A 23,959-nucleotide genomic window follows, 5' to 3' on the forward strand; every position below is an offset into this window, starting at 1 on the left:
TATGAATGAACAATTAAAGTCAGTGCATGATAACTTTCGTTAATTCTACAATATGTAAATCCACCTCTACTCTTCAACAGCCATGCAAAAGGTTGGAAGTTCAAAGATAAAATTCTAAAGATGGCATACAGCAGAATGTGAATGTTATACTATTTTGAAGCTGCTGTGAAACTATCTATATTGTATAAAGCACTTTAGAAATAAAGTCGACTGTGTTAAGAGTTTTGCAGAAAGTTTGTTTTAATATCAAACAGCGTTTAAAGCATGTAATGAGCTTATAGTTTTGCAGACTTGGTCTAAAGATTAGGTATATGAGACTAAGTGGGCCGCAAGTATCTCTTTTAGTGTCTAAGCAATTTAAAAAATAACTGTAATTGTTGAATACAGTCATGAGGTCAGGCCACAATCTGAAGTGTTTAAAAGCTATTTTATTTGCATTTATGATGATTTGTCAAACATATAATGTCTCTTTCTTGAAGCACTACATTGCACTGGTTTGTATTTCTACAAAAGTATTGTGCAGCCCTTTGTGCCTTGCACAATATTACAGGTGAAGTTCTTTTTTTTTTATAAAAAAAAAATATATAAACACACACACGCACGCACGCACGCACACACACATACATACATACATACATACATACACACACACAATCATATATATATATATATATATATATATATATATACACACACATATCCCTAAAGCTAATTCTCATGTAAGAGTGAACGCTCATTTACTTAATTAAATGCTTACCCATTCAGGCACATCGTCCTATTATGGGAAGACGTGATTATTTTCTGCCATTACAGATGTCTGGAGTCACACTCTTGAAGCTGACTTTGACGAGCGCTGCCTTTATCTATGCATAAGGCTTAGGCAGAGCCACGGGAATTTAATTATCAGCATGCTTTCCTTAATATAAATAGCACAAAGATGAGGGGGTCAATAAGCTTTAAGTATTTGTGCTAATTAATATGCATAACACACTAAGGGTACTTGAAAGAGCCGTATTAAATATCAAAGAAGTCAACACATCCTAAAGAAGCACTTTATACGACCTCAAAACATTACAAGGATTCAGCCATAAATGCATCAGTTGATATTCAAGATGACATAATAGAAGAGAATGTGTAGTTAAATTCATTTAATGATGGGAACTACTTGTCTTATGAGCCATTGTGAATGATGATGAATATAAAACAAGAAAAAAAAGTATAAAAAACAATACATCAGTCTAATAGTGTAGAGTGAGACTGGCTCAGTTACGGTTGTTCAAAATTGTTATAAAGCACTTATTAAAGCTTTATTCTACATGACCATATTTTATATTCCTTAATCATACCCCATACTTAAACTTAACAACTACCTTACTAACTATTAATAAGCAGCAGATTAGTAATTTATTGAGTCAAAAGTTAATAGTGAGAATTGGTGCCCAAACTAAAGTGCCCCACATAATATGTGTCCGCTAATGAAATGTCTTAGAGAAACTTTAAAATCAAAAATTTCCCACATAATTCACATAAAAAAATACAAAATTAAAATGTATGTAATAATATGATAATAATTCTGACTTTGTCACAGTATTTTGACAAACGCACAAGACAAGAGTTGGCTTTCACACAATCTTTACCTTATCATTTACAATGTATTTATAGTCCTAATGTTTCTTGTCCAGCTTTCATTGTAACTCTTTGTTAATTGTGCTCTTTACTCACACTTTACTTTCATTTGTCACTTAGCAAGTGTTCATTTTAGGCTCCATATGTATTACTGCAGTTATATTTCAAGCATTTTACTGTATTGCAGGGAGTAAAAAACAAATGATTGATGGAGCCTCAGTCTACGTGATTGTAAAAGATTACCAGCCATTTACAACTGATGCTGGCTGAGAAGATGCAATGTCTGGTAAATGATATGGTGGCCAACATACTGTGCCAGCAGCCTGAAGCTCCGACACACAAACTGCACACCACATGCACTAAACTTGGTTGTTAAAAAGGCCATAGAAAAAAAACACCAGTACTGGAGGATATTAGAGTAATGGCATGAACAACTGTGGCTTATTTCAAGTCTAGCACAACAGCAAGAGAAAGACTGTTGGTGTTTGATATCAGTTGGGCAAGCCAAATCACAAATTGACTCAGGAGGTGGAAATTCACTGGAAAAACAAGTGGGAGCCAGTAGGTGCTCCTTTGGTTACTCTGAAGACAACCCTCAAAACGTTGACTTAGGAAAATTACCACACAGTAAATTAATTTTGTGTACTGAGCCAATTCAATGAAACTTCCATTTAAATTGTTAATGGAGAGAGAGAGTGTCAGAGTCAACAGTGATTCCTCTTACATGACTGCTGAGGGATGCAATCACCTCAAAGAGCTCACAGGTTGATAATGAGAAAGCTTTGCAATTGTGTAACAACCTCTTGAGGCTTCTTTCGGAGAGGATGTCTACATATGAGACACATGACCCTGCTAACACTGCATGATTCACGTCTGTAGGCTTGTGCAGCCAGTCAAATGCACAGTCTGAATATGCTGTAATCATAAGAGCTAAGGCAGTCTGAAACAGCCCATCCAAATCCTCTCAAATCCCCTCATCACAACCAGAGTCAGCAGGAGCCACAGACGGCCATGTAATACACTCGGGTACTGTTTGTGTTAGGGATGTCCTGAGCTGATCTCAAACACTGGTATCAGTGCAGATTAAAACACTGCTATTGGTGCAGATTATGGCATTTTTAAACTAATGGTATCGGCTGTATGAAGCCTGTTCCTTCAATTTATCAGCAGTCCCGTAGGTTACATAAGTGGAGAGTGGAATTTTACAGGAATATGTGGCTAAAATGTCTGCGGTGTGAAAATATTTAAAATTGTAATATGAAAGCAGTCCATCAGCAACTTGTAATGTCAAATATGGGGCACAAAAATACCCAACTGAGACATCCCAACTTTGTGGTATTGTGCATGCATGTTTTATTCAATTAGACATGGATCATGCCTGACAATCTAAATTCAATGAAACTTTTGTTTCTTTGAATCTTTCCTTAATCTACCCTCAAGTAAATGTCAGTGGTACAGTATCTACTGTATGGTCATGTTGTAGAAATCAGAATAATGAAAAATGTGACTGAAATGTGATTCTAGTTGAGGTTCAAAGGTACCTCAGTGACCCAAATATTTCACACACAGAAGATCCTCTGTATTTCTGGGTTATTCAAAAGGCTGGGGAATAGATAGATAGATAGACAGATAGATAGATAGATAGATAGATAGATATTTAGCTAGATAATAGATAGATAGATAGATAGATAGATAGATAGATAGATAGATAGATAGATAGATAGATAGATAGATAGACAGATAGATAGATAGATAGATAGATACTCCCCAGCTTTATTATTAAACTAAAATAGCTCTTGTAATGGATTAAGGGTATAATTATATAAATCACATAAAATAATTATTAATAAATAATCATCACTAAAAGGCCAGATGATTTTATCTTTAAATATGTTTTACTATGTTGTGCACTTTAATGTAGAGCAAGAGAAACTGATGGAGTGTGTTTTGACTTTATTTTTTTTTTTATGTGTGTGTTTGTTTGATGAAAGATAAATTTCTAAACCAGAACATAACCTGCCCTGCAGCGGTTTAGCTGTGGAGCGGAAGTTAATATATCAGTGAACATTGCTTCAAGCCAAACCTTTAAGCGGGTGTCTAAAACCTGGAGTTTGCACAAGCTAAACTAAAACTTACCCGGCTAGTCGCTAAACCAGCTTCATGGTATAGGCCCCAGAAGGTGATTTGGTGGTGTGACAAAACATATTCACATTCCACACAAACCATAATTTGCCAAAATAAAGACAAGACAGTGGGGTAAAATAAGGGTGAAGAATTGGTGTTTTTACATGGAGAAATTTCACAGAATGTTTGGGTTTCAATCGATGATAAGAATTTGCAGAGTTTTTTCTTCACAGGTAAGCTAAACTTCAAGTTTTTGGACTTTTGATTGAAAGTAGCATGCTCAACAGACATGCCTTCCCTTTTATAGAGCCGTATAAGATCTGTGTTTGTGATGTTTGAGTTGGGGAGGTATGCCGTGCAAAAGGGAGCGTTTGCAAAGGTTGTTTCAAAAACATGCTTTATTTTTGCACTTCCGCTAGGTGACGCTAGAGGCGCAGAAACAACTACTCCAGCTTTAATTTAAAATAAGGTAATTCATCCAATTTATTAATTATATTCTTACATTGTGTAAGTACTACATCATCCATGACACATGAAAGACATTATTTTTATCGTTTTGGTTTTCAGAGTTCAGAGGGATGTCATATGGGACACAAAGGCAGCTTTTCCACCTTTTGAATTCAGATTTTGGCTAGTTTGAACTCAAAATGTCACTGGTGTGCACTGTTGAAGTTCTTTGAACAATTAAGGGGACCAGTGAGCATAAGAGACTTCTTTCAAAAACATTAATAACCAGTACTGACTGGTTTTTATACACATAAACTGACAGTCACCACTGATAAGCTACTACTAAATATTGTAGAAACTTAATTTTCTGTAAAGTTGCTTTGCAATGATTTGTATCGTAAAAAGCGATATACAAATAAACTTGAATTGAATTGAAATTTCTTTTATGTTTTTTTGAATTTTTTTGTTTGTTTACGTTCATTTCAGCTTGCCTTCAATGGACATTCGTTACTAAATCCTTGACTTGAAAGAAACACAAGGGCTATGAATACATTTGAATCAATTAGTTCACCAACTAACACCTGAAGGAAATTACAGAAGGAAAAATGAACATGAGGAGCAGGAAATGGTGAACAAGACTGAGGCAATGAGCAAGAATGAACTTCAAAATAAAAAGAATGACATAATTAAGGACATGAACTAAAAACATCAAACATAAAATCTAAGCACACGTGACAGTCATTGGTTTCAGGGTACAAAAGAGAGAGAAGAAGATGATTTTACACATTGCTGCATTGCTCTAAAAAAATGCTCTCTGATCACTTGTAGAACTTGTAGAAGTGTTTGATCCCCTAAATTATGCGACACTGATGTAACGCTCCATCTATGTAGCTCAACTCTGGCTTCTGCTCTTTGAGAACATGAAACTGCTTGCTGACTTCTCAAGGGTTTTGCATCTGAACTTGCCATAAAAATACCAGGAGGAACTTTGCCCTGGAACAAATGTAGTGGAATGACAGCAGCTCTGATCATCAAACTATTCTCCAAATTTGTGAGCTAAGTAATCTATTCAAAGAAAGTAATTATCCATTGCATTAGACAAAAAGGATTTTCTCTTTCTCAATGCATTTTGTCTAAAACTCCAAGACATCACACACCCTGCTTAGTGATATTATTTGAGAAGGAACCCATTAGGATTTCAATTACATAACCAGGCTCAGGCCTTGCTCAAGTTCTCTAATGTAGATGCTATGCCAGTGGCAGATTTTTTAAGGGCTTATAAAACAGTCTAAATATAGCCTAGTTACACAAACTCCACCCACCATTGTCCGGTTTGGTCCGGCAAAGTTTCAAAAGAAACCTGTCTAGTAACAGGTATAGTAGTGTAAAGATGAAGTGCATAGCAGTTTTTAATAAAAATCACTGTTGGGTGCCCCTGCATGGGTGGATGAGATCATGATCGCCAAGGGTTTGAGATATATATACTGTATATATGTCACCTCGTAATTTATGATATAGTATCATTTTAATCAACATTCTATCTGATTAGGCCACAGAGATTTATAACATCACTAGGGCCCACAGATGACAAGGTAATGGTGTTACAGGACTAAAAATTTGTGTTTTAACATCATTAATAATAATAATTATAATAATAATAATAATAATAATTATAATAATAATAACAAAACAATTGGCAACACTAGGCATGTCAGATTTAATTTAAAATGTATACATTTTCTATTTCAGTTTTTGAAGGTAAAAAAGTGGAATATTTTGCAATGGCCAAGTCTATATCTTGATCTCAACCCATTGGAGCATGCATTTCAATCGCTGAAGACAAAACTAAAAGGCAGAAAGACCCACAAACAAAAAAACAACTGAAGTCTGCTGCAGCAAAGGCCTGGCAAAGCATCACAAATGAGAAAACCCAACTTTGATGATGTCCATGAGTTCCAGACTTACGGCAGACATTGCTTGCAAATTATTTTCAACAAAATATAAAAAATGAACATTTTATTTATGATTATATTTATTTTTCCAATAAAATTTGAGCCCCTGAAAAGGGGGGACTGTGTATAAAAATTGTTGTAATTCCTAAGCATTTTATGTCATATTTTTGTTCAACCCTTTGAAGCTTAAAGCCTGCACTTCAATTTCATCTTGATTGTTTCATTTAAATTCTATTCTGGTGTCATACAGAGCCCAAATTATGGAAATTGTGTCAGTGTCCAAATATATATGGACCTTACTGTACATGCAGATTATCTTAACATTTCAAACATTAATAACTAAATATCTTAGGACGTTAATGGGCGATGAAGAAAACGATTATTTAGAAGCAAATATTGTTAGAGCGGCCGCTTCATAATGACATCACCATCGTCAATGGACTCGCGCACAAAACAATCCTCAGGATTGCTTGAATCGCGCGGTCACACGCGCTCAAGGAGCATTTGTCATCCGTGAAGAAGAGACAGAACTGTATCAAGTTGACAGGGAGGCAGACTCATCGCTTCTTGTACCTACTGAAGCCTTTACTTGCGCTTGATCATGGATGCGTCCCTCTTTCAGTTCTTCATAGAGGAATTCGGCGACACCAACTGTACTCTTATGGATGCTGTTCAGGACACTTTATACGAGAATTCGTCTTTTGCGTCGATGAGTGTCGACGGTGGGGATTACCTTCTGTGTTAGCGCATTTGTTTTATTCAGCTCTTATAATGCACATTAATCAACACCGGTTGTATTTTCCTCTAAGGTCTCTATTGTAACGCCACCACGGATGAAATAGGAACTTGCTGGCCAAGAAGCAACTCTGGACGGATAATTGAGCGACCCTGTCCAGAGTATATTAACGGCGTCAAATACAACACCACTAGTAAGTGGCTCCTATCTGCTTTCTATTCATTAAAAACGTCCGAGGATAAGGTTGGTGCGACCTTTTGCATTTATGTGCATAACCTATTTATCTGCGGGTCAGTCAGTCAGTCAAAGTTGGTTATATGTGGAAAAATGCGCTCTGCAAACTGAGTCAGTGAGTAGATAGATACAAATATCATATCTGTTTGAACATTTCACAGCTTATGAAATTTAAAGCACATGTATAGCTTTTGGTATTCTTCCTCTCAAAGCTATTTTTACAATGGTTATAAATACATATGACATTAATAATTTAGCCAATTGTTTGCTCTGTGCTTCTGCAGACAATGTTATCTGCCCTGCCACATGTTCTTTGCCTTAATGTGTGAAATGAAGCAGGACAGTGAAGTTCTCTTGCACACACACACACACACACACACACACACACACACACACACACACACACACACACACACACACACACACACACACACACACACACACAGATACATACAATGTGCATTGCATCCATGCTGACACTCAGTCTCAGTGATACAAGGATAACACTTCTAATAATTTGAAATAATGAATACATTCATTCATTAAATTCTACCGCAATGGTAGACAATACAGTGGTGAAATCTAACATAAGATGGCCCAATTATTTCTTATGTGTTCAAAGAGCATTTATTGCTTGTAACTTCTACCTTACATACAGCTTCTGTTTTACTTGATTTTGATTATATTTCATAGTTAATGATTTTTTACAACATTAATTCAGGATTTTACATAAATGGACAGCATGCTATAATGCACGTCCTCATAAATTAGCAATAAATGCCACTGAAAAATGCCAAATTGTAGGAGGCAAATATCATCCCTTAATAAAAATAAGAATACTTTCTAATATTGTTGCGCATATAGGCCTACATGATTATATAATTGTCATGCATTATTATGTAATCATGACCTCATGATGTTCAGATCATGAAACATTTGTTCAAAAGACATGGAACAAACACACAGTATTGGATACAGTATGATCTATGTATAATGTCTCCCAGCTGCAGTTGGTTTTATCATTGCATATTAATATGACTTATGATAAAATCGCTGCATGCATATAAATGTGGATTTTCCAAATGTCTCTTACTGTAACTGCTGGCAGTTATGATCACAAATCAGTGCTTAGTGGTTTCCTCCTGTGAGCTTGCACAGCCTCTAACTTTGTTTAGTGTATTGATGTGACTTTCACATTGGAGAATAATACAGGGCTCCTAGGCAAATTTAAGCCTTTCACTCATGAGCTCTGAATGTGTATTTTAAATAGTAAAATATATCTCTGTTTGTTCATAGTGACCTGATGATGCCTCCATTCTGTGGTTTATAATTAGGTTTATTATGTGTTTCATTCACAAAGGTCAGCACTGTTTATTTACCATTGTTAATGTCACAGATGTTTGTTTAATGACAAACCTAACTTGAAGGATTATTTATAGCTTGCATCAAAGTTATGCGTAATAGCATGGTGTCACTGAACTCTTCTGCTGTGAAGAGCTGCTGCCCAAGGCACTTTGTCACTTGTGTCTAAACCCTCCTGTTGGCAAGATCCATCCAGCTGTCTGGTGCTGTCTCTCCAATCCATTTTAAGGCTCAGATACTCATTCCTTTAACTCCCTCTGCTTCACAGGGTAACACTTTATTATAAAGTTCACTTAAAGGTCATTTAAAATTGTTTTAATTTTTGATGGAATAATCAGTTACTAAAGATAATATAAATTTGTAGATAATTCGTAAGTAATATGTTAACGTCACAAATGTGCTTTAAGTAATCTAAAAATGTTGTAAATCATCAAATCATTAGTAAATGATTAATGATTAGTTATTTATTGATGTATTCTGAAACACTTATTTTACAGATTTGTTGTAGTATCAATATCTCAATACACTTTGGTTGATAATGAACAAATGATAAACAAATCACCAGTAAATGACCAGTCTATAATAAATTGATGTACTGTATCATACTTGTAAATTAGCCCATTAAAATGTCAAAAATGCAAACACATAGTAAATCATTTTCTCATTCCTGTAGCTCAACCAGTAAAGCACCATGAATAAAGTATTGAATGTATGCTGGAAAATGTCAAATCTCAAATTAAAGCATTTATTTATTTATTTTTTTTCATCAAAATGTTCAATTTAAAAATACTGGAAAAAATATTTTAAAAAGGAAATATTCTGAAAACTTTTTACACTGGTTGAAGGGGTTCCCATAATAATTTTTAATATGGCTTTACAGTAAAATTTTTAGGGGTGCCCCCAACTAAGGTTTTTCATAGTCAAATCTGAATTTTCGAATCTTGCTGATAGTCGACTGATAGTCGAATCATATGTTTGGGGTGGGGGGGATATATTACCAAGAGTCATGTCAGACATTCGACAATCATAATTACGTTAACACACAAGTAAAATGTGTAACGGGCGCCTCGCAGATACAAATGGGGTTAATAAATGTTTTATGTTTTGATTAAAAGATAGTTAACATTAAACCGTAGTACTACAATGAAGCGCTTTACTGCAGTGCAAATCGACCAAATACATCTTATATGAGATAAATAATATATACACAATATATATAAACCGGTTGAAATGTTTTGAAATCACTTGTACCCTACCTGATCGAACAAATCCAGTCTTTCACTCTGCATATGTCAGTTTGAGTCTTATTAAAGTTTTAAATCCCTTCTGCCAAGATGCTCCTCTATTGGTCATTGTTTATTGAAAGTGAATCTTATATCTATAGGGGTGGTTGGATTTATTCACACAAGTCAAAATATTTATTTGAAGCTTCTTTCTTTTCAGATTCTTATTTACAGCATCATTTTAATAGGCTGTATATTAACTTAGTGGCAGTGCTTAAAGCGAAAAAAAGTGACGGTACTCAAATGCCACCCCCCCACAATTTATTTATTTATTTTAAATAAGTACTTTTTAATAATGTAAATAATAATAGTATGCATAGTGCCACAGTCAATCAGTTAATCAATAAATAATTAAAAGTTTTCAATACAAATTAGCACAAGTCAAGCTGCAATACCAAACAGGAACACAGGGACATGCCAAAGACCATTAAAATGCCTGCCTTTACTACTATACGGATCCATTCAGAATTGCTAAATCTCTGACCACTGCATAATTAGCGTTCATTATGAAACACTCTTGCTTTTAAGCCAAATACACACTGAAAATAATAATTTGACTGATATCTGGACGCAAGTCACCATTCTCTCCGCAATCACTGATTAAATCTGCTGTGTTTTCTCTGCATTAGAGCTATTTTAAACTTACTGTTTGAATTTGTTTACTGGAAACTTGGACTTTCCAGGAGTTTACCGGTATAAAATTATGTGATCGCAAAAGCCTGCTTTTCATTTTAAGATATTATTTTCATTATAAAGTACTGATTCAAATTAGTAATCAATAATTAATTATTATTCTACGACTCTGCATACCTCCCCTGACATGCTCTCGCGCCCCACACACTCCACTTGCATTCATTCACGTGATTGGTCAAGATGAGAGGTGATCCCGTGTGGGTAGTGATTTATATAGTGTCCTTTCTAATTATATATGGGATCACCCAGACCCTGATGCTTTTACTCTGAGTACCGGCAACACGTCAGAAGTGCCTGTAAATTCAGAAAAACCGGTATGGGCAGGTAGTGTAGGTGCTATAATGTGGTAGTGCGTACCGGCCCACTTCAAGCACTGCTTATTGGGAGAAAACATGTAGTTCTGTGTGAAATCAGACATTTGAGCACCCCATATAGCCAAAATGTCATGATCATAACACCCCGTGAATATTCGATTGTGAGATTGGTAGTCGAATTAGGCTCCTCCTATCGAAGCATCGAATTTTCGACTAATTGGGGTTCATCCCTAAACATTTTATGATATGATTGATATTTTTTTATATACAGTGGTTTCATTAAATACGAGTATAAATATGATTATCCCAACTTAAAGGATATTAACGATATATGAAGCTTAAGAGCAGAATAAAATAAAATGTTTCTTTTACCATAGCACTGTCACAATTCAGTGTGGGAGAAACGATGGAGTCGCGGAGAAATGTTCAACAATCTTTCATACTTGAATCTCAGGGGAAAATCCACAACAAGAACAAGGGAAACACACAACATTCAATGAGTAGACCTGACAACCACAAACTGAACTGACTGGGGCTTTTAAACACAGGGCAATCAGGAGAACACCGCTGCATGGAATGAGTCAATTAACTGGGACACGGAACACATGGGGAGGAAAAACACAACAAAACCAGTCCAGGGGTGTGACAAGTGCCCATTTATCCTTGTTGTACCCTAAGGCCCCATCCACACGGAGACGTGTTTCACTGTATACGCATACATTTTGTATCGTATAGGCGTTTCGTCCACACAGATCTGGCATTTTGGGAGAGTGAAACCGATATTTTTTGAAACCGGTTTCCAGAGTGGATAAATTTGAAAATGCCGCCTTTGCGTTTTCTTGTGGACAGCGAATCTATATATTTTCTGAAACGATGATGTCATCAGCCCACGCCTCACCCCTAGTCAGACACAACTACATTACGTAACAGCAACAAAAACATGAACAAACAATGAACGATTGTCTTTTTATTAACTAACATTAACACTGATTAATAAATGTATTGTTCCATGTTCGTTTGTATACCACGCGTAAAGTTTACGTGCATAGTCCAAGTCTTCTTCTCCGTTTTTAGTGCATCTATGTGTCAGATTTACAGTGCCACGTGTTGGTCTGGCATGTATACTACATCGTTTTGTGTCGGTTTTGTGGTTTCTTGTGGATGCAGATATTTCTTGAGACAAGGAAAAAAAAAGTTGGATAGGGAAAGCTCTGGCTTTGTGTGGACGTAGCCTTAATTTGTCTTTGCTATTATATATATAATTAGTGACACAGAGACTCCTTTTATCAGATGCAGCTTTGTGAAAAGTTACAGCTAAAATCTTTTACTGCTATTTATGAGAACTCTTAGTGGTAAGATAAAATGTTTTATGAATACAGGGCCCAGGAGTGCATCCGACTTATGATCAGTAATTATTTCATTTACGATTGGTGTTTTTGATAAAATAATATAGTAGCACAAACTTAATTAAATATTAATCTTCAATTTTCCTTTCATTATCTAAGTTGACAACAGTCATTTTTCAAGGCTTACTTCAGTTTTCAGCTTTCATTTCAAGGCACTTGAGCAGCCTTTCAGAATGAACAAACAGAAGAACTGTTTTGTGATACCTGCATTTGAGGAAAGACTGCCCAGATTTTAAAATGATGTCTTATCCTCTGTTATCTTGTGTTGTTGGTAAATCCTCACTTTTAATGATAATGTAAAATGGTCCATTCAAAGCTGAAGCTTCAAAACCTTTTCGTTTATGTCAAAGTTCAGTCAGCTGATAAAAACTATGAAATATTTCACTCTTTCAGAAGCTTAGGCCCTTCTGGTTAGATTGTTTCTCTAGGCGAAGTCTCTGGTTTCTTCTCAACATAATTACACCCCTGCTGTGCTTACATCACCTCAATGGAAGTCTGATTTCATTAGCACCTCCTTAGAGGTATAACATTCTCCTTAGCAGGCGCAACAAATAAATTAGAAATTGTGAGTTATTTATTATTCCTTTATATTCTCATTGTCATGTTCCAAACCTGTATGTTTCTATTTTTATTCTGTGGAGTACAAAAAGAGAAATTTGAAACAATCTGTTTACAGTTCTTTTCCATATGACAGTGATGTTTCACTGCAAATCGTCTCTGTTCAAACTGGCATATTGTGTTAGACTGCATCACACACAAGTGCCAAGAGTCTTTAGTGTCAGTGACATTAAACCTGGCATGGAGTGTCAGGACAAATGAGATTTCAGAGATTCGGCTTTGGTGAAGATTGTCAGTAAATTTACGTTTCTGGAGCAGCAACTGGTTTAACCTGGTCTCATAGGAAATATGTGCCTCTAAGCACTGTTTCTGCAAAACTGAAAAAACTTACCTATACGTACGAATCGCTGCAGTTTCCAGTTGAAATGAACACTAGAGGCAATAAAACTTTTCACACAAAGTATGATTTGCAGGTCCACAGTTTCTAGTTTTCACACCATTACTTGAGAAATATTATGTTATTAATTCAAAACAATTTTAACATGCTGCGACATTTGAACTCTGATACCTTTGAAGGTTAGCATCACATATCCAGCTTCAGATGCATGGGTTTTCATGTTCAGTAGGTTTGCTCGGTAGCTCACGCAGTATGGAGTTGTGCTTGAGAGAAGAAGCACTCCGGTACGAATCCCGTTAAAATAGCAACAGTTTGACAAAACAGCTCAGACCTGCATATAAGGAAGTTAAAATGGCACGGTTGCATCAGCGAATGTGTTTTATATAAGTTTAGCCTTTGTTAACACTACTGGGCAGGTTTAGGGTTGGGTTTGGTGTAGGGCATATTTCAAACACGATAGAGCATTAACTTTTAGCGACACTCCTCAGGTATTTGAATTATGAACCACCGCGAAACAGTACGTACCTGAAGCAATGTAATAAAAACACAGCAATACCTGCCTATATCAGCGTAACAAAAAACTTAACAGGGTCACGTATTGAACCTGTGTTTTAGCACCACTCTCTAGAAGTTTCACTTTGAAACTCCCTCAAAACATGCAGTAAGGTATGTAATAACGGTGTTGCTGAAACATTGTCCTCTTGCTGAATACCGAACAACATTGCTGCTTTGTGTAGAACTGAACTGAGCTTGTATAAGAATTGATGAACTTCACGCTGCTAGGGCTGGGTGTTAAAAGTTAAATGGGTGATCACTATTATTTTCCTCTGAAAATCTAATCATGATTATTGCCATTTTACTTTTTTTTCACAGTTTAGTGAATAGTGAAGTGAAGTAACATACAGCCAAGTATGGTGACCCATGTTCAGAATGCGTGCCCTGCGTTTAAACCATCCAAAGTGCACACACACAGCAGTGAACACACACACACCGTGAACACACACCCGGAGCAGTGTGTATAATTTATGCTGCGGTGTCCGGGGAGCAGTTGGGGGTTCGGTGCCTTGCCAATGCCTCAGTCATGGTATTGCCAGCCCGAGACTCGAACCCACAACCTTAGGGTTAGGAGTCAAACTCTCTAACCACTAGGCCATGACTTCCCCTCGACTTTAGTAAAATTATTACAATTTCATATAAACACAGATCGAGAACTTGCATGATTTGCTTGCAAATTTTGTCACAGCAAACAGCGCAAACAACCTTATGACTGGCAGTTATTTGAGCAGAAAATCACATTAGAGATTGCTAAACTTCAGCTGACATGTTTGGCTCTTTCCGCATGCGCATGGTTGCCAGATTGAGATGATTAAGTAAACAACTAAGCAGAAAATGTATCAATTTAAAAGAAAAAGCTCAGACTGCAGGATTTCAACTTTTGACATCTGGCAACCGCAGCCATAAAAGCTTGTGGAGGCTTGTTACTAATGCAAGACAACGCAAATGCCAAATTAAAATAAAGCCTTTTCAGGATGAATAACCATCAGGCAAATATCGCAGATGATTGTGCTTAATAAATCGAGAGAAGCAGAAATTGTGATCATGAATGCAGTATGACTTACTGTGCAGTCCTCCTTGAACTGAACCAACAATGACTTGATATATATATACATATATGACACTGTTGTCTTTTACATCTTCTTTACAGCAGAATTTAAATTGTTGCCATAGTTGAGTTTCCATAATTGATTCTGCTATTTTCCAGTTTATCATGGTGAAGCTGCCACAGTCTATATCGTATGAAGCGCTATAGAAATTAAGGTGACGAGATTTGACTTGACAAATATAGTGTAGACAGCTCAAGCTGTTTAAGCATGACAAGGGATGCCCACGTACACATTAGGGCATAATTGATTTCTGTTTGACTTCGCTCCATTACCTAATGAGTGCTACAGCATATAATGGCACGTTTATCTTGACTTTGACGCGTCAGTAACTGAACTGTCAATAACTGCATTTAAATCGCTGCACTAATCTGTGAATCTAAATCTGTTAAATGACCAACTCTGCATTAACTAAGATGCATTTTCAATGGGACTTACACTTGCATCTCTACATGCTCACGTGACAGAAGCTTATACCACTAGCCCACTAGTAAAAATTTTGTTTATATAAAATCTACACCTCTCACCTTTTTTTACAGGTTTGAATGTGAATCAGGAACAGTTTGAGGTGGCTTAAGCTCTCGGGCTTTGACAGAATTACTGCAGTCCCATGATAGAGATGGTGTTGAGAAGAAAATGTAAAAATAGATTGAGCTGATAACGACGGCTATATTTATACAGGCTTTCTCATCTCCTGGTTAGATTTTCCCTTCCATTAAGGTTCATTTCTAGCACAGCAATCAGCCAACCTTTAAGGATCTTCTCAATTATTAATCTTCGAAACCATCTTGCTGAAAGAACATTGACACCTAAGCCACTTAATAAATAGTAAAATGAAGCAAAATATTTCAACACTTTGATATTAATATCAGTATCATCATAGTTAATGTGACTTGTAGTTATTCTGCTATGAGACCTTTATGAGGGGAACTGCATTAATACATTTACAGCATTCATACGTAGTTATGGATCACAGTTCAGCCCCCCTCCCCCCCCAAAAAAACGAATTAATTGTCATTTTAAATCTTTACCAATCTTTGCCACTATCCTTCAGACCACTGGATTTATCTGTTTGTCAGCAAGAAGTTAATTTCTTAATTCTTCTTAATTCTTCTTCTTCTTCTTACATTATTATTATTATTATAATTATAGTTGTTGTTGTTATTATTATTATTATTATAAGGTTATTTAATACATTTTACATTTCAGTTTATTTTATATTTTAGGTTCTTTTTACAGTGCAACCCATTGCAAACTATTCTGTTAATTTGTTTTGCACAAAGAACCTTTTACCTCTAAAATGAATGACTTACAACTTCTGCTATTAACATAGAATTGTTTTAGCCTACCATAACATGATTACTTGCTTTTTGCAGGGGTGCTGCCGATAACAAATAAGAAATCATATACACTTGATTTTTTTTTGTTTATCTTGCACTGGCTGATGTTAGATTAACTTTTACTGACACCTATGCAATAATAAATGTATTCCTGGAGTAAGGTCCTGAAAACTGCATTTAAAAAGTAAATAGTGAACTGCTGTGTAAGGGGACTGATAAAATGTACTCACAACTTAACCAAGTCTGCTATTACTTATTATGTAAGTGGTTAATATTAAAGTAGTGGTTAAAATGTTAATTTGTCCAGTTATTGATTAGTTTTTACACTAATTATGAAACTATTACTTACTATATCCTTAACCAGAGTTTCTTATTCGGAAATAATAATAGTTAGCATGATAATATTGAGTTACTCATTTGTACCAGTGCAGTTGTTTATTAATGACAGTATTGTTTTCTACAGAAAAAATAACAAACATTAAGGAGATGAGGGTGGATAAATAATAAAGTACTACTCGGCTACCCTTCTTTTGACCACTGGATGTATCATTAACATTCCCATAACATGGCTTTAGGTTTAATACAGTTGAAACTTCCTCCTTCAGCACACAAAGTGGATGGATTTTAATATAGAAGACTCTAGTGTTATTTGTCTTGTCATTTTCGATGCCGGTTTTGTTGAAAGAAGGCCAGGTTAAGTTGTGAGTACATTGCTAATGAGATTTATGGAAGTGCAGCATCACAAAACATTTAATCAATATGTCCATCACAAGCAACTAGCTATAGGTTTAAATTCTCCCTGTGTGTGTGTGTGTGTGTGTGTTTGTGTGTGTTTTAATGGTTTTGTTTATCACAAGTGTGTGTGTGTGTGTGTGTGGTGTTACTTCAAGCTTTCTGCGTTGATCCACTATTTACTGGATACTGGCAGCACTCAAAGTAATGAATAGATCGTGTTTAACTCCAGACTCAGGTAAGCTGTTATGAACCGCTACTTTCCAGTTTCCTTAATAAATATTAATGGCAGCGGAAGATGTTGCTAAAGAGGTTGATGCATCTTTTAAAGATGTCCTTCCCATTTGTGCTGGTTAATGGCACATTCGTTATTCCAAAATGTTCATCTATGCCTGTGTTCTTCACCGTGGCATCAGGTCCTTGATTTCCTGCAGAATACAATTCCTGGTGTGTCATTAAGAAACTGAGCATCCTTTAAGGTACTTGGCAGCCCTTACAAAAAGACTAATAATAACAAACAAAAAAAACCTCTCTTAAATCTGACATAATTCAGTTTCATTATTTGTCATGTTCCTGAGTGCTTGGCTTCTTTTAGCATTCCCCTCATTGCTAAAAAGGATATCCATTGACTGTTAGAAATGTTTGTCTTTTTGACTAGAGTTTGCATAGAGAACCTGCAGCCATTTTCATATTCAGATTAGAGGAAAAACATATTCCTGTTATCTGTGTTTGTGTATTTTTACTTTAATCCTTGGGCAGGGGCGTTTCCTCTGAGGAGGCAGTGCCTCCTCAAGAAAATATGACATTAAAGTGTGTATAAATCACTCATTTAACAGTGAAAACCAGCAGGGAGTGTCTCTCTTTCCTCCCCATTGTGCTTTAACAGACCCCCTAAAGCAGGTTTGTTAAACTCCGCTCCTGGAGGGCCGCAGCCCTGCAGAGTTTAGTTCCAACCCTGCCCCAACACATATACCATGTAGTTTTCAAATAAGCCTAAATGACTTGATTAGCTGGATCAGGTGTGTTTAATTAGGGTTGAATCTAAACTGTGCAAGGCTGTGGTCCTCTAGGAACTGAGTTTGACACCCCTGCCCTAAAGCATGCGGTGGATTTGGTGGGGTTTAATTAAGAATAAATGAGGGAAAATCAGGTGAGAGGAGGGAGTGCCTCAGTTTCACTTGTAATGCGTGAGTTAGGCAAGGATCTATGTGCAGCAGTTTATTTGAAATACAAGTGAAGATAATCCAAACAGATATGGCAGGTGATAAGAATCAAAACATACAACATAAATCCCGATATCCCTTAGATATCACCTCTTTGTCAAGTCAAAATAAATCTTTAAATTGCCTGAAAACATGATTTTTTTTTTTTTTTTTTTAGTGAGCAATTATCTTGAAATTAAAGGTACATCTCCGTGTCTATGACCACTGACCAGAGTTGACTGAGTTTTGGCACAGCTGAGCATCAGTTCATAAATAAAATATATTGTTTAAATTGTTACTTCCTTGAGTTATTATTTTAGAATAAATGTAATAATAATAATAATAATTATTATTATTATAGATTATTAATTAATCACATTAAATACAAAATAGAACTATAATTTTTATTGTTTGTTTTGGACAGTGTAAGTAATGTTTATTGAACCAGGAAAATGTGACAACATTAAGTGTAACTGGGACATGAATTTGCATTTTATTTATACAAAATAAATGATCAAATCTGTGAGGACTTTTCCTCTTCATTCCTCCCTGCCTCTGCCCTGGAGATGTGCCCAGAGCCACATGGGTTAAACTCATGCGAGTCGACATGTTTGGATAAAATATGGTAATGAAAGTGGTTGCAACAGATTGTAATGCACGCTTCAACACTTCAAGAAAAAGTCTGCCATAAACATTACTCATAAGCTTGCTACAACTTTCTACTCATTCAACATTCGTGTAGCAATAAATTGAAAAAACATTCTGTTAAAAAATATAAGATTGGCAGTCGTGGTTACCAAAATTTTACCATAAAGAATACAGTAACAGTGTCATAGGGATTACAACAAATGTAGCTCTCCATCAATTCTAAGCAATGCTATTTTCTGTGCACAAACAAATAACCTTCCTGCTGTAAAGGGTACTGCTCAGAGCATGTAGCAATATCAGATCATTTAAAGGGATAGTTGACCCAAAAATGAAAATTTTTACTGATTCTCAGGCCTTCTCAGATGTGGGTGATGTTTGTTTTTCTGCAGGGAAATCAAAATTAATAAATTTCAGAGCTCTCCATGTGTAACAATTAAAAATGTTAATGTTATGTATTTCACCATTACATTTGTTTCTGTTCAGTTAATAATTATTGGGTGACCTCTGTTGGTGACCTTAGGCAATAAGTGGGTCATTAACCTTTTTAGCCATGAAGCCACTCCCCTCTGTCCGGTAGAGAAATCTTGTGCTGAGAAGTGGTGTGTAAAATGCATTGCTGACTTTCTACTCTGGAACAGAGTTAGCATCGCTTTTGCAATATGAAACCTAAATTATGCTGACAAACTAGTATAGTCTTTGTGATCTGCACTCTAAAAAAATAATGTGTTGGCTCAGCAAAAAAAAACAAAAAAACAGCTGTTTGCATCAATCATTTTGATTCATGACAATGAAATTATGTTCAGCTTACAAACTGCACTGAGCTAGAGGAACTTAATCATTTGTAGCAAAAACAAATTGATTTAGTTGAAAAAAAAGTTGCTCCATCACTCATAGAGTCAACGTGGTTTACCTCCATGTAGTCTAATCTTCAGCACAGGGGTAACCACAAAAATTTAACATAACAGATAATCTGTAAAATGTTAGCATTAAAGACTAGCAGGTCTATCCCCAATAGGTCTAAAAACACATAAAACAACACTTAATTTATATTTTTTTTCTCTTTATCCAATCCTATGCAAAGTTTGCCGTAAACTAGAAATCTACTACCCAATTTCCAGATTACTTAAACAATTTTATTAAGTTACATTACACACAGGGGCGGAGCCAGGGGGCCACCCCACTCAAAATTGCAGTTTTATCCCCTTTTCCTTGACTAGAAATGCATTTATTAAGATGTGGAACTGGCATATTTCTTTGCATCCACATCGAAACGGAGACTTTTCAGATGTGCACTTCAACTTCACCTCAGCGCCAGGCCCAAGTCAACCAAGCACGGAAAAGGTACAGCAGCCAAATAAGCTTCAGTAGAACAACAGTGAACTGCGGTCTGATGAGATGTTGTTAGGCTGTCAGTAAAACAAAATTTCCTGTCCTGTCAACCCTCTTACTGTGCTCACAGCACACACACTTCACCTGTATGCGAATATGCGGTTCACGATATGATCGCTTCATCATAAATAAGCGCAGAAGAAACTATGAGCATATAACATAGTTCTGTCTTCAGTTAAGTAATGAAATTACCAAAAAGGTGCAAACTGTGCATGCATGTATGCATTACATTTCAGAATGTCTCTCAAATGCATGTACTAAAATATATTTCTGCAATTCCAGATCACAATATAAGGCGTAAGCTGATATGTGTTTTTTTTATTATTATTTGTAATTTAATGCACAAGTAAATGTGAGCACAGTGTACTATATTTATATTGAAATAATGAAGATTTCTGTGACACCAGCAGACTGGTTGCTGGCCCCTCCCTGGCCACCCCTATGAAAACATCCTGGCTCCACCACCGATTACACACATTAAATAATGTAATGATCCACATTATTGTGCCAACAGAACTAATTAAAAATAATATTGGGAACTTAAGATGTTTAATTAAATGAATAAATTGTAATTTTTAATTTGAAACCATCCATTTATTTAAGTTGTAATACAGTAGGTCCCCTGAATTATTTCTAGATGTTGTGCTCAACAACATCTCTTAACCATGGTAAAATCAATGCATACTCTTGCTATGTTGTACTCAGTTAGATAGGGAGACTGAGGATTGTTATAGAGTAATTTGTTGTGAGTTCAGTCAGGTAAATTGTTGCAAAACATATTACAAGACTCTCTGTACTCCTCCATATATATATATATATATATATATATATATATATATATATATATATATATATAAACTCACCTAAAGGATTATTAGGAACACCTGTTCGGTTTCTTTTTGTTTGAGTTGTTTAATTTTATTATAATGTGTCAGCTAATTATACTGTTTTTTGGTTGTGGTGTTTTTGAAGACAACCGTAGTGCCAATTGGGCATCGTTTAAATGCCACGGCCTACCTGAGCATTGTTTCTGACCATGTCCATCCCTTTATGACCACCATGTATCCATCCTCTGATGGCTACTTCCAGCAGGATAATGCACCATGTCACAAAGCTTGAATCATTTCAAATTGGTTTCTTGAACATGACAATAAGTTCACTGTACTAAAATGGCCCCCACAGTCACCAGATCTCAACCCAATAGAGCATATTTGGGATGTGGTGGAACGGGAGCTTCGTGCCCTGGATGTGCATCCCACAAAATCTCCATCAACTGCAAGATGCTATCCTATCAATATGGGCCAACATTTCTAAAGAATGCTTTCAGCAACTTGTTGAATCAATGCCTCGTAGAATTAAGGCAGTTCTGAAGGCGAAAGGGGGTCAAACACACTATTAGTATGGTGTTCCTGATAATCCTTTAGGTGAGTGTATGTGTATGTGTATGTATATATATATATATATATATATATATATATATATATATATATATATATATATATATTTTTTTTTTTTGGAAGAAGTGTTTATGCCATTTATTTTCTCTTGTAGGTACAGTAAACTTTGACTCCTTTATCTCTCTCTCTTTCTATCTCTCTCTCCCTCTCTCGTCTGCTTTGCGCATGTGCGGGCATCTGAGGAGTATGTGTGCATCTGAGCGAGTTGCGTTGTGTTTGAGTGAGTTGTTACTTTTTTCCTTTCTTTTGTTTTGTCTAGATATTTTGGTTTAGTGTAGCTTTAATTGTCGCCGATTTTATCACCCAAAGGGTGGTGAAAAATGGGGACAGATTCAGATGGTTGTGCTCCTGTAACTGCTAAGCTTGGGTGCAAATGTTTACCTGATGAATCCATAACAGTCGAGGACTGTCTAACTGAGATTAGTAGCGAAGTTGGTGCTCGTAATATTGTGTCCGCATCAAGGATGAATAAAGCAGCTGTTGTCTTTTGAGAGAGGTTGGTTTAGTTCAGCATTTGGTTGAATTTGGTTTATCCGTTAGAGATACTTTTCTACCAGTTTTGCTGTTGTCAAATACATCTAAGAAGGTTATTCTTTCGAATGTACCTCCATTCATCACCAATGATTCACTCAAGCGTTTGTTTTGGTAAACTAGTGGGGCCAATTAAAATAATCCTTTTAGGTTTAAAAAATCCGGAGCTCAAACATGTATTGTCGTTTAGACGTCAGACTTTCATAATCCTGAATGCTGAATTTCAATCTTTGAATACTTCAGCGAAAACCACTTTGGTGGGTAAAGAATACCCAATTTATATCAGTACTGAATCAATGAGGTGTTTTACTTGTGGGAAGTATGGACATACAAAACTGGTATGTTCAATAAACAGTGAAGCTAGTACTAATGTGACTGAACTTAATCCTTCTACAGAACAATTGCCTTTAAATAATGAAGGTGAAAAAATTCACTGTGACGGGACTGATCAAAATTTGAAGTGCCTTCTACCTCTAAAGATGGTGAGAGCGCCAGTGATCCTGTAACGAACAAACACTTTGACGATGTAGTACAATCTTCTGTGAATACCGTTGTAAGTGCAAATACAGTGCATGATGAAGTAGAGAGTGCTGAAATCAGTGAATTGAAGAGATCTGTAGAGAGTACTGTGCTTGTGAGGGTTGGTGATGACCCAATAGATTCTCAGGCATCAGAGCTCAGCCCGGCACGGGGGAATATTGGTATGCTGATAGAAGGAAGTGAAGTTATAGTGACAGTGACACTGACACTGATATACCAGAATCTCGGGGAGGTTCTGCAGAGAATTGTCACAATTTTACATCAAAGAATCCTTATTACACAGTTCGCCAAATAAATGACTTTCTTGATGATACATTCAATCAGCGAAGACCTAAACTTCAAAAATACTTCCCAGATTTAGAACTTTTAATTGATTAATGTACACTGGCTATGAAAAAAGGAACACTGGAGGAGCTTGATCAACTTAAATGTTACATGTTGAAAAAACATATGAGCACTGTTAAAAAAAAAAGATTAAAAGCTTGTTTTAGGAAATATTTATGGGATCATGATTGTCAGTCTATTTTTCTGGGTTTTTGGATACCCTAGCATTTTTTCCCCCATGACATTCATAAATATTGGGTCTTTTTAACATGGATGTCGGGACTTGCTCTGTTCAATTATTTACAATTAACCTAAGCAGACATTATTTTGCTTCAAGAGACTCAAGAGACTTCGAGTGGAACTGTGATTGGAAGGTAAATATTTTATAGAGGTGATTTTAACTTTATTTTTTGCAACTTTAGACAGAAATCATGATGAACCTCACCCAAGTTCTGCAGAAATTTAAAAAAAATGTTATTAATTATCATGATTTTGTTGATTTATGGAGAGACAATTTTCCTGGAGTTAAACAGTATACCAGGTTAAAAAATAACTCAAATTCTTTGTCTGGACAAGACTTGACCAATTTTATGTTGCTAAGAGTGATAGTTGTCGGTTTTATAACAGCTTAATAGTACCATCTTTTTTATCTGACCATCACTATATATCTGTGGCTGTTTTCTGTCTTGTCTTCTAAAATCCACAAATCACACTGGAACTTTAACAACAGATTATTACAGGATCACTCTATTATTCACTTCTTTTAACCTTTCCTTGCAATCGTGGAGAGAGGAGAGACATATTTTTCCTTTATTAAGTCAGTGGTGGGATTTAGGCAAAGTGCATATTAAGTTGTTTTGCCAACAATATATTGCCCATAATACCAGAACTCTCAAAGAAAAAATTAATTCACTAGAAGAAGATATTCTGAGACAAAGTAGCCATGGTGACTCTGCTGATTCCATTGAGAGAAATAAATTTCTTCTAAAGACATTGTTGGAGG

General features: G+C 35.9%; 1 pseudogene; it reads left to right on the plus strand.

Moving 5' to 3' along the window:
* Positions 1–6,541: 6,541 nt before the first annotated feature.
* The window catches only part of LOC122137321, a 113,921-nt pseudogene continuing 96,503 nt past the window's right edge, over positions 6,542–23,959 (plus strand).

This window comes from Cyprinus carpio, chromosome B5 (genome assembly GCF_018340385.1).
Source record: "Cyprinus carpio isolate SPL01 chromosome B5, ASM1834038v1, whole genome shotgun sequence".
NCBI lineage: Eukaryota > Metazoa > Chordata > Actinopteri > Cypriniformes > Cyprinidae > Cyprinus > Cyprinus carpio.